This window comes from Delphinapterus leucas, chromosome 9 (assembly GCF_059928025.1).
Source record: "Delphinapterus leucas isolate spDelLeu-1000000601 "Yukka" chromosome 9, BTC_Dleu_Yukka2, whole genome shotgun sequence".
Classification (NCBI taxonomy): domain Eukaryota; kingdom Metazoa; phylum Chordata; class Mammalia; order Artiodactyla; family Monodontidae; genus Delphinapterus; species Delphinapterus leucas.
The window spans coordinates 48326344-48339581 of NC_143137.1; positions in this window are offsets into that span (position 1 = coordinate 48326344).

Below are 13238 nucleotides of genomic sequence, written 5' to 3' on the forward strand. Positions count from 1 at the left end.
GAGCGAGGGAAATTAGAAAGAAAATGACCTGGAGTGCAGAAAAACATGGACCTAACCCAGGGTTCAATGAACAGAAATCCCAAATGACTGCTAGCACTGAAGGCCTAGAGATGTCTTTCCAAATTAGAACAAGAACTCAGTGGGGACCGAAGGGAATGTCTGTAATACGAAAAGAATAAATTCCACGCTATAGATAGAATAAATAAGGTGTTGGAAGTTATTTGGATATGGTGAAGAAGGCATATTCCTTTTCCCAAGAGAAAAAAAAGGCAAATAAAAACTCCAGAAAAATAGAGAAAACAAATAGTTGTGGTCCAAATAGTAATCAATCTAAAATGCACTATAATTTTGAGCAATTGGTAGAGTACAAGGGAAAAAAAATGTATTTGACTATACAAATATGTATGCATTTTATATTTTAATAGCTATTACCAAAATCCCTTCTAAAGAGGTTCTATCAATTTTGGCAATAACTATTAAGATATAAAATGTACACACTTTTTGACCCAGGTATTCCACTCTAGGAATCTATCCTCAGATTTATATTCATATCTTTGTTCAAATAGTTAAATTTATGGATGTTCATTTCATCATTATTTATAGTGGCAAAAAATTAGAATTGGTTAAAGGAATTGTGGTACATCTATACAATAGAATACCACACAGGCTTTACAAAGAATGAGGTAAATCTATAGGTATGACTTGAAATAATCTCCAAGATATAGAAAGTACAAAAAACAAGATGTTAGAAAAATGTGTACATTGTGCTTCTGCTTGAGTAGAAACAAGAACACACACACATGTGCATCTGTGAAACTTATTCTGTGGTTGACTCTGGAGAGGTTGAATGATGTCTGAAATGAGATGGACATTTTCTTTGTCTTTTTACACTGCTTGAATTTTACCATATGCTTGCTTGTAAAAATTGTTTTTAAGCTTTAAAACATTTGGAAAATGAAACAAAATTAAAACTAACTCACCTTTTCACTTAGGATACTTTTGCCCAAAAGTAACAGAAAACCAGACTCCACTTAGTTTTTATTGGCTCATGTAACTGGGAATTCATTGGTTCACATAATGGAAGTCTGGAGAAGGGTGGGCTTCAGGTTCAGCCTAGTTCAGCCTGTTAGGACTGTTTGTCGGATTCATCTTCACACTGGCTTTCTTATGGCAAAATGCTGCCTTCCCATATGCTCTCCTCAATGTCCAAAGAAAGAGTATTTTTTCCTGTGATTCTCTTGCAAGAACAAGGAAAACTCTTTCTCAGAAGTTTCTGCATGTCTCTTCTCATTTCTTATCAGCCCAAACAGGTTTACTATGTTCTTCCTGAACCAGTCCCTGGGGCCAGAGGTATGCCATGTGCAGATCAGCTTAGGCCTGGGTTCAAGCACCAGTAAGTATAACAAGGGACATAGTATCATCCTTAATTCAAAACAGTTTTTCTCTGGAGTTGGGTGTGACGGTTTCCCCTGACGTACATGAAAAAGAGTCTTACTGGTACCCAAATTAGGATGCTGTTAGGAAGGGGAGAGAAGGAAATGGAGATGGGTGTCTTGCAGGAAAACAACAATGACCATTACTCCCACCCTAATCTTCCTCAGTGCTATTACAAAAGCCTTTTTACTATTGCCTTCCCCAAATTATTCTAACTCATAAAATTATTGTCAAGGAAAATAAATTAGTCTTCTGCAGCAATGCAGTAAAGCCTGGCCATAATAATCATGATATATCCTTTGAAAAGATATAATTTAGGACTTCCCTTGTGGTCCAGTGGTTAAGACTCCATGCTTCCAAGCAGCAGGCACGGGTTCAATCCCTGGTTGGAGAAGTTCCACATGCTGCATGGCCAAAAAAAAAAAAAAAGATGTAATTTATAGGAAGCTCTCCCATTTGATATAGAATAGGTCATTTGTTAGATTATCCTATTACTTAGAATACAATCCTCGGGGGAATAGGACTATATCCTTCAAGAATGTCAGGCTTGGAGAGAATATAGAATAATGCTCATCATGATGTATGTACAATAATTATAAACTCCAAAGTGGAATTCATTAGACTTAACTTTCCCTCACTAATGATTGACTGAAAAGAAACAATGTAAACGTAAGGTAGATAGCTAGTGGGAAGCAGCCACATAGCACAGGGAGATCAGCTCGGTGCTTTGTGACTGCCTGGAGGGGTGAGACAGGGAGGTTGGGGGGGAGGGAGACGCAAGAGGGAAGAGATATGGGAACATATGTATATGTATAACTGATTCACTTTGTTATAAAGCAGAAACTAACACACCATTGTAAAGCAATTATACTCCAATAAAGATGTAAAAAAATTACACACCAATAAAGTTGGAAAAAATAAAAAGTAAAAATAAAACACTAGTGCTTAGGAAATCTAATGGAGGCAGAAGCAGTAAAGGGTAGTTTTCTGGGAATAACATCACAGATTTTCTGTAAAATACAGATTTTGACTGGTTACAAAGTCAAGGAGAAATGCTTTTGTTCTGAAGATATAAACTCTCTTCTAAATTGAGCTGTTACTGGAAGTTAGAATTTTTTTGTTGCTGTTGTATTGCTTTGTGTTTTCATGATTATTCTGCTTGCATCTCCCTTGTTAAACCTTTGATTTGGGGAAGAGTGCCATTACTGGAAATGAGTTTAGAGAATTATTCTCAAAAACAGAAGGAAATGGTTCTCACCTAAATATTAAGAAATAATCTCTATACTGGTGTACTAACAGAATTATAATTCAGGGATAATAATTCTATGAAATGTAATTAAACACACCATATATTTTTTTTTCTTTAAAAAAGAAGAAACTGTAAAAGTTATAGTAAGAAACCCACAAAAAGCCTGACAAATAAGCAACAGAATATTTCCTTGCTAATAATAGAATCAAGTTAAAATACTATGGACATTCTGTTTCTTCCAGATCTAAACCAATTTAGAGTAAATATTGGTATTCTCAGGGGAAGGAACAGCAATCCCGAACATTCTGGCTTATCTGTTTCTCATAGTATGCCTAGCAAAAGATGATATTCCTGAGTGACTGCAGAGTGCAAGTAAACCTGACAATTTTATGTGCACCATCTACAAAACAGTTATTGTTTCGCCATATTTCAGACTTCAGAGTCCAATTGTGTAGGTCTCAAAAAGCCTAAAGTTTCTCCAGAACTGCATGGAATTCTTATAGGTAGGTTGCTGGAGAGGTAATCGAAGTGAATAATGAGTGAAACCCATAACTGTAGTGGATATTTAAATACTGGGTGAACAGAGTCATAGAAAAATTTCATAGTGTGAAGGCTGCTCTATTAAGGATAACTGCCCTATTAATAAGATGGCCTGAATCTGAAATAGTCTGGTATTTGGTTCATGGGTTCTTGGCCGTGAGTTTAGAGGTGATGAGAAGTAGACTTGGACCTGTATTTGAAATGCCTATGGAGGTGTTACAAGTCTGGTGCCCCCCAAGGGTTCTGTAGAAAAGGAGTGTATTTGGTAGTCTGTACCATTCCACCACATTTTGCAGGTGCGTGATGCAGGGGTATCTTGCAGGCACATGGTTGAGTGTCCAGTGCTGTGTGAACAGACACAGGTGATATATAAACTCTCTTCACCAATAGCCCCATCACCCTGAGATGGACACAGAGAAAAAGGAAGATTTATGATTAAATTGCATGACTAGCAGGCTTAGGGGGCAGGAAAAGGAACAAAATAGCTCCTCGGGGATCACTGACTTATCTTTTGGCTGAGAGTATCCTTTGCATTTGTCTGATTAATGAAAGAAGTTATGTTGCATATGCGACTATTAGAGTCCCTAATGAGTCAAATTAGTTCTCTTGAAAAGTCCCCAGTGGCCCTATCAGTTTGCATCCTGGCACAGCAGAAAGGTCTGGATCCAAGCTTGTCTGCAGGGACATGTAAATGTAACTGGCTGTAGTTGCACAGGAGGCCTTCCTTATTCCCAGTTCACAGTGCTAACTGTCAGGGTGTTCCCAGAGTTCTGCCGAGCATGGACAGATGTAGGAATTTTCTTTTGGTGGCACTGGATGAGGTTTGCCAATCCTTCTGAGTTCTCAGGACTACAGAGGTTTTTGAATGGCTAATCTGGGATGGGATAGCTTTCTGACTTCTTGGTCTCAAAGCACATTCAAACCTAAAATTAACCATTGGAAGAATTAAGCCTTGCCCTTAATTTCTAAGGGCAATAGCTGTTCAGGGTTTCATTCTGAACTTACTAAGTATGTCATTCTAACATACTAACATGAAGTATGTCTTTAGGGGTTAAAGGTGAACTTCATGGTGAGGAGCTACTTTTCTATCCTAGTAATTATGTTCACGTGGCATTAGACTGTGTGAAAGTACTGAACGTATATCAGGGCACCTGCCCAGGCATTTTCCTCGGACAGAGGCATTGGAAGCATCAGTCTCTATTACCCCTACCAAGGGGTAGAGTACATTACAGCATCTCCAGCCTCCTGACTGTTCTGGCAGTAGCTAGATTCTGAGTGACCTCTTGGTCTTTCTCTTGAGTTGCACTGTCCAATACGGTAGCCACTGGCCACACGTGGCTGTTTTTAAAAAAGTTTTTATTGAAATATCATTGATTTACAATGTTGTGTTAGTTTCAGCTGTGCAGTAAAGTGATTCTTTTTTTTTTTTTTTCAGATTCTTTGCCATTATAGGTTATTACAAGATATTGAGTATAGATCCCTGTGCTATCCGGTAGGTCCTTGTCACGTGTAGCTATTGAGCACTTGAAATGAGATTGATCCAAATTAAGATGTGCTGTAAGTATAAAATAGACCCCAAATTTCAAAGATTTTGCATGATAAAAGAATGGAAATATCTCATTAATAATTTTTAATATTGTTCCTATGAGGAAATGATTTTTTAATATTGGTTATGTAACATTTATTATTAAAATTAATTTCACTTGTTTCTTTTACTCTTTTAAAATGTGACTACTAGAAAATTTACAATGACATGTGGCTCACATCATATTTCTTTTGCACGGTACTGCTCTTGAGGAAAGTCAGGGAGATGGTTAGACTATTGAAAGTGTGTCCAGAGCCTAGAAAATCCGAAATCTATGACTCTTTCTCATGTCTGAGGAGGTTCCCTCGGCATTCAAGGCATCTACAAGTGAATTTCTCAGGACTGGCCCAGAGATGAATATTCTGCCTCCATTTCATTCCAGGACTTTCAGCACCTCAGCTCATGCGAGGCAAGATCCAGGGAGCAAAGAAGTTTATTAATCCAGAGAGTCATAAACATATTCTTAATTAATGCAAGAAAACAGTAGTAATATTTGTAACCAGTACTCAAACAGCTTGAATTGGGTTTGGAAAAATGTTTTTATTTGGGCATGAGAGACATGCCCAAGGCTCTATCCTCCTTGGAGACCCAACTCTCTGATGAGCCTTTCGGGGCCCATTAATACTGGCTGAGAAGGAGGTTAGTGGATAAAAGTGCCCTATGGTCACTGTGTGCAGTCACAGAATTCCTGAAATACAGTCTCATTCTCCACAAGGAGCATGGGACACCGGCAGTCTGATTTGAATTGAGGAGGGAGCCCTTCTTCAAGAACAGCTGGCTGTGTGTCGTGGGGACAATATCCACAGAAGCCAGCCTCAGCCACAGATGCACTTCTGAAAGGTTGCTTGGGTCTGTGTCAGTCACTTAGGAGACATTAGACTTTGGCAGGCACCAAAGAAGCTGGGGTAATGGATAAAGTGAGGCCCAGAAAATTGTCATGGCACTGGCTTTCCAAGACAAGCACACATCTCAATGACCAGTCTCAGCCTTTCTTCCCTGAAATATCCTTGCCATGCTGTGGGGGTATCTGGAGAGCACTTGCCAGCCTTGGCTCTGTATCTTCAAGAATTTAATTCAGCTATGGACCAGGAGGGGTACCCTTGGGCACCGGCAGCATTTGGGATCAATCACCTCGGATCAAAACCCTCAGTGGACTTTACTTCAATCAGGTTCCTGCTTGTTTTCCCATTTCTGGTTTTCTTTCTCATTCACTGTCCAGCATAGACCTTTGGACTTGACAGTTATGTCTGGAAGCTCCAGCTTCAGGCTCTTGGCCCTCCCTCAAGGACTTTGCCTTAGACCTGTTCTACCAGATCTCCTTTATTTGTATGTCATCAGTTATTTATTTATTTTTTAAAATTTATTTATCTATTTATTTATTTATTTTTGGCAGCATTGGGTCTTCGTTGCTGTGCGCAGGCTTTCTCTAGCTGCAGCGAGCGGGGGCTACTCTTTGTTCCAGTGCGCGGGCTTCTCATTGTGATGGCTTCTTTTGTTGCGGAGCACCGGCTTTAGGCACGTGGGCTTCAGTAGTTGTGGCACGTGAGGACAGTAGTTGTGGCACACAGACTTAGTTGCTCTGTGGCATGTGGGATCTTCTGGGACCAGGGCTTGAACCCATGTCCCCTGCATTGGCAGGCAGATTCTTAACCACTGCGCCACCAGGGAAGCCCAACAATGTGGTTTATGTTGAACACCTTCTAGAGTCTGGAATTTTGTGTTAGGCAGAGAGCACCTCTGTGACCAGCTCCCAATGAAAACTCTGGGCACAGAGTCTCTAATGAGTGTCTCTGGTAGATAACATTCTACATGTGTTAAATGCTGGGGAATTAAGCATGGCCTATGCGACTCTACCAGCAGAGGATTCTTAGAAGCTTGTTCTTGGTTTCCTCTGGACTTTGCCCCATGTGCCTTTTACTCTTGCTATTTTGCTTTGTATCTTTTTTGCGGAAATGAATCATAGCCATGAGTATGACTGTATGCTGAGTCCTGTCCTTCTAGCGAATCCCTAAACCTAGAGGTGGTCTTGGAGATCCCTTGACACATGAGGTAATATACTGAACCCACTAGAGGAAGACTTGAATGTAAATGAGTTTTGGTTTGATTTTCTCTCTTAAAGAGTTAGAAGTTGGTAGAGACACAGATGTAGAGAACAAACGTATGGACACCAAGGGGGGAAAGTGGCAGGGAGGGAGGGTGGTGGGATGAACTGGGAGGTTGGGATTGACATATATACACTAATATGTATAAAATAGATAACTAATAAGAACCTGCTGTATAAAAAAAATAAATAAAATAAAATTCAAAAAAAAGAAAAAGATTATAAAAAAAAAAAAAAGAGGTAGAAGTTGGAACTCTTCGATACACCTCACATTTCAGAATGCGGTTGGGAGACCCAAAGCACTAAAGCTGGGACTAACAGTATGTGGAAAATTGGCAGATGACGTAAACTTCTCAAAAGACACCTGCTAGGAAAGGTACACTCAAGATAGGTCAGTGGAGGAAGGCCAAGGAAGTTTTGGAGGATTCAGCATGGCAGAAAGACACATAAATCAGAGGCAGGACCCTCCTGGACCAGAATCCAAGGCCATGTTCTAGAAAAGGAAATAGAGGGACAAGGGCTGGTCTTGTCCCAGTCACAATGACAGAGTAGGTTAAAACCAGGAATTCTGTTGAAACAAAACAAAACAAAAAACTAGTATCAGTACAAGGAAAAACTTCTTTCTTAAGAAATACTGTTCTTGGGACTTTCCTGGTGGCATAGTCATTAAGAATCTGCCTGCCAATACAGGGGACACGGGTTCGAGCCCTTGTCCGGGAAGATCCCACATGCCGCGGAGCCACTAAGCCCGTGCTCCACAATTACTGAGCCTGCGCTCTAGAGCCTGCAAGCCACAGCTACTGAGCCAGTGTGCCACAACTACTGAAGTCCACGTGCCTAGAGCCCATGCTCCACAACAAGAGAAGCCATTGCAATAAGAAGCCTGCACATAACGACGAAGAGTAGCCCATGCGCAGCAACAAAGACCCAAACGCCGCCAAAAATAAATAAATAAACAAATAAATGTATAAAAAAGAAAAAAGAAATACTGTTCTTGATAAAGCTGCAGTCAGAAGTTATTTTAGGGACAAAATGTTCACAAATAGAAGATTAAAAAAGGATAGAGGGAGTTATTAAGAAGTATTTTCATTTTTTTCCCTAGAAAATGCAAGTCGTTTATGTATTTCTATGGATAGGGTGAATTAGGATTAGCACAAAATATTTTTAAATTATCAAATATTCAAAAATATACTAGGCCTCATTAGTTTTACTATCTCACAGGAAACCAAGGTTTAATTTCCTAGTGAGAAGGCAGACCCTGATTTTTTGAGAGACATAATATGAAAATGGACTTTGGAATCAGAAGCCTGTTTTTAGTTCTAGGTCTTGCTGCTACCTATGTGATCTTGGACAGATTAATAAACTCCTTACACCCTAAACATCTCATCTTAAAATGCAAATAATAATTATAATTACTTCATAGTGTTGTGAAAGGGCTACTTAAATTAATCCATATAAAGAAAAGAATTCACAGGGCCTGGTATATAGTATATGCTCAAGAAATGGTAGATGTTATTATTGTAGTACGACATACTTCTTGTGCTCTTAGAAAGTGAGTTTATAGGATGTTCTAAATACTTGAGGGCTATAAAGATATGCCCTGCTAACTTGTAAATGAGATAAAATAAAACCTCTAAGAATTTAGAGCCATAAAATGAATAAAAAATGAATCACCCAAAGGATAGCTTGAAGACTCAGAAAATTTCAGTATAACCAGTTTGAAGTCATTACCATATCTTAAGAATGTGTCAGTCAAAAACAGTGTTTGTTCATCTGCGGGAGGATAAAACAGTAGTTCCAGGCCTTTAGGCTTTATGACTCAGTTTTTAAAAAAAAAGGAGGATCTGATGAAGTGCTGCCAACTTTTCAATTTACCACAGACCGGCATGAAAAAGATCCACCAGTCTGCTGCCACCATCATGGCAAAAAAGAAAAGAAGTTTACCACCGAAAATTAATAAATACCATATTCTCAGAACAAACACAATTGTTCCCAGAAAGTCCACTAATCCAGGGAGATATTTTTTTCTTTTCTTCCAAAACAGGTGAAAATCTCATTAAAGACAAGCAACACTCTCTTGGACCAGATAAGAAAAGAAGGATCACAGAGGGAAACATTGGTAGTGCCTGTTCTCCAGGGAAAAGGAAGCCTTACTGTCGGTCTCTGACCTTTTCCTTGTCCCAGTTGCAACACCATTTCTTTTTTTTTTTTTTTTTAATAAACTTATTTATTTATTTAGTTTTGGCTGCGTTGGGCCTTTGTTGCTGCGTGCGGGCTTTCTCTAGTTGTGGCGAGCGGGGGCTATTCTTCACTGTGGTGTGTGGGCTTCTCATTGTGGTGGCTTCTCGTGTTGCGGAGCACGGGCTCCAGGCGCACGGGCTTCAGTAGTTGCGGCACACGGGCTCTAGAGCACAGGCTCAGTAGTTGTGGCGCACGGGCTTAGTTGCTCCGCGGCATGTGGGATCTTCCCAGACCAGGGCTCGAACCCGTGTCCCCTGCATTGGCAGGTGGATTCTTAACCACGGCGCCACCAGGGAAGTCCGCAACACCTTTTCTAATGCGAAGGTAAATATAGGAGACTTAGGCATCTGATTTTGAGTACTTCCTGTCACTATGGTCACAAGGGTGAAAGGACATTCACTAGACATTTGATTCGTTGGTTTCTCCTTGTTTTGATTTCATGCTCATGAAGCAACCTTCTAAGTTCCATATAGGTCTGCCTACAGAGAGAGAATGAGTTGATTCCATGAACTTTAAACATTTCTGAAATGGCTTTTGATAACTTGGATTTCTATGTAGTTTCATCACAGGGGAGAGAATGTGTTAATTATGCTTACAGGACTGTTGCTGTTTTATTTCTCCCAGTAAATTAATAAATTTGCATTCAGGTGTCTACTTTGGTCTCTTGTGCATTTTAGACTTGTCCCAGTGTCTCGGGGCCTGATCACTGCTAGACACAGAGAAAAGGAAATTTCTAGGTTGTGGAGGCATCTGGTTTTCTTGTAGATAATACCATATATTACTGTTCCATTTTCAGAGTCATGTCTCTCTACTGATGTTTACAAGGAACACGTAAAGTATGACAGTGGATTTATGAGTCAAGGTACAAACTAAGCTGCTGCAATAAAGACATTCCAGAATATAGTCACTTCAAGAGTCTAGGGTAAGAAGTCCAGGGCCGGCCTCGTGGTCCTGCTCCACAAGAGCAGAGGCCCAGGTTTCATGTAGAGACCCAGGTTCATTCCATCTTGTTTCACCATCCCCTTGGCTGTTCGTCTTTATCCGCACGGTGGAAACCAGCCCCCTCCATGTCTGGGGAAATGAGAAAGAAAACATCCAGGGCAAGGGACTGCAACTTTAAGGAAAACCCCTAGAAATGCGCATGTCACTTCCACTCTTATCCTGTTGGCCCCAATTTAGTTACACAGCCATAACTGGCTGCAAAAGGGACTGAGAATGTTCTGCTCAGTTCTATGCCCTGTGACCAAAAACATACAAAACACTGATTTCTTTGAATAATTTGTCAGAATCTGTAAATGATCCCTGTGAAATGTGTCCTACCTGTTAATTCGTTAAAAATTTACATTGCTGGGACACACTATGGTCTTGTGGCTTAGTTTTTAAAAATTAGCTCAAGTTGTTCCTTTTTTTTTGCGGTACGCGGGCCTCTCACTGTTGTGGCCTCTCCGGTGCGGAGCACAGGCTCCGGATGCGCAGGCTCAGCGGCCATGGCTCCTGGGCCCAGCCGCTCGGCGGCATGTGGTATCTTCCCGGACCGGGGCACTAACCCATGTCCCCTGCATCGGCAGGCAGACTTTCAACCACTGCGCCACCAGAGAAGGCCCAAATTGTTCCTTTTTAAAACTCTTTTAAATTACAAAATACACCTACAAAAGAGTGTACGATATATATATAAAAACATAACAATAACCTTATTATTGTTTAAAGAAGAATAATAAAATGAATACTGGTATCTATCATGAATCTTAATAAATAGCATTTTGCTAATAGTTTGGCCAGTCCCAGTGTACCTCCCAGTCACCTCTGCCTCCCCTTCCTCCCAATCAGAGGTAACCTCTACCCTGAAATCTGTGTTAATCATTCTTTTGCTTTCATATAGTTTTACTACCTGTGTATATATTCATAAAAAGAAACACTTTCTGTTCTGCCTGTTTTGAGCTCTATATAAAGTTATCTATTCTTTTGTGTCTCTCTCTACATTGCTTTTGAGGGTCATGCATGTTGACAAGAACAGCTATCTTCCATTCATTCTCACTGCTGTAATGACTTTCCATTTTATGCCCAGACCACAGTATATTTACCTGTTCTGTTGGGTTGTTTCCAGTTTTTTGCCATTTGGAACAATGGTGCTGTGGTCTTAGTAGGGCTCCTAATGAACATATAAATGCTTTTCTCTAAACTAAATTTTTAAGAGTGGAAGTACCAAGTTTGTGCAACTTTACTAAGTAATATCAAATAATTTTCCAATGTCATTGACTAATTTACACTCCTTCTAGCTGTGTAAGAAAGTTCCTGTTGTTCCTCTCTTCATCATAATTTAATATGCATTCCATGATTATTAATAAAATGTCTGTTTATAATTTTCACCTTTTTCTGTTCTATTGGTTGCTTATGCTTCATGTTGCCTTGTGGAATTTCTAAAAATGTACTTTGGTGGTTTTACATGTTGCAAATATCTTTTGCCAGTGGCTTGTTTTTTCATTTTCTTTTTGGTATCTTTTGATAAACAGATGTTCTTAATTATAACGCTGTTGAGTATATTAATACTTTTCTTTATTGTTTGTGCTTTTGTGACTTGTTTAAAAATTCTTCCTTATCCCAAAGTCATAAAGACATCCTTCTATATTTTCTTTTTTTTTCTTTATGGCCGTGCTGAAAGCGCAGAGTCCTAACCACTAGACAGCCAGGGAACTCCCTCATATTTTCTTCTAATAACTTTAAAGTTTTGCCTTCCATATATAAGCCTTTGGTTTGTCTGGAATTGAGTTTTGTGTACAATGAGGTAGAGAAGGTGAAGAAAAGCAGAGAGAAGAAAAAATATCTATAATCCTACTTTTTTCCCCTATGCATATATGTATACATTTAATAAAATACAAAATTATAAAATATTGCAATAACAGTTTTGTGTCCTGATTTTTTTCACTTAACATTATATTATGAGACTTTTCTTATACTATACTACTAAAAATTCTTAGGAAACAATATTTTAAATGTTTTCATAAACATTCATAGATGTATTCTAGTTATCACTAGATGTTATGCTAGTTAGAATTAGGTTTATCTGCAAGTGACCCAAATCTCAAAATAACAGTGACTTTGAAAAAGACAGAAGTTGCAGCAACATGGATGGACCTAGAGAATATTATGCTTAGTGAAACTAGTCAAAGACAAACGCTTTGTGGTATCACTTATATGTGGAAACTAAAAAATAATACAAATGATTCTATATACAAAATAGAAACAGACTCACAGATGTAGAAAACAAACTTATGGTTACCGAAGGGGAGAGGGAGGGGAAGAGGGACAAATTAGGAGTGTGGGATTAACAGATACAAACTACGATAGATAAAATAGATAAGCAACAAGGATATACTGTATAGCACAGGGAATTATCTTCAATATCTTGTAATAACCTATAATGGAATATAATCTAAAAAAAAATTGAATCACTATGCTGTACACCTGAAACTAACAGAATATTATAAATCAACTATAGTTCTATTTAAAAAAAGATAGTAGTTCATTTCTCTCTCCTGTATAAATCTGGATGTCGGCAACTCAGGCTGGTATGACAGCTCTTCTCCATGCAGTACTTGGGTATACTTGGGCACTCCTTTTATCTCTTTGCTCTGCCACTCCTTGTCATAGGCCTGTGCTCATAGTCTAGGATAGCATGCCAGCTGTCACATCAAAGTTTCAATTCGCGGGATGAAGGAAGAAGGGACAAAGTGTATACCAAGTGCCTACTAAAGGTGGCTTCTATACTGCTTATGTCCCAACGTCCAGAACTTAGTTGTATTGCCACACTTAACTGCAAAAGAAGCTGGGCAATTTAGCTTTTATGCTGACTAACCACATTTTTAGCTAGAAATTCTATTATTCTGGAAGAAGCGAAGAACAGACATTGGGGGCCAGTGTTCTGCAGTACATGTAAGAGAATGCATTAATCTACTCCTTCCTTTTGTACATTGGAATTGTTTTCCTCTTTTATGCATAGCACTTCTGTGAACACCTCTCTCTATATCTACCATTATTTCTTTTTGATCGATTTTTAGGGTTGTATCCTTTGGGTCAAAGGGTGTGGTTTT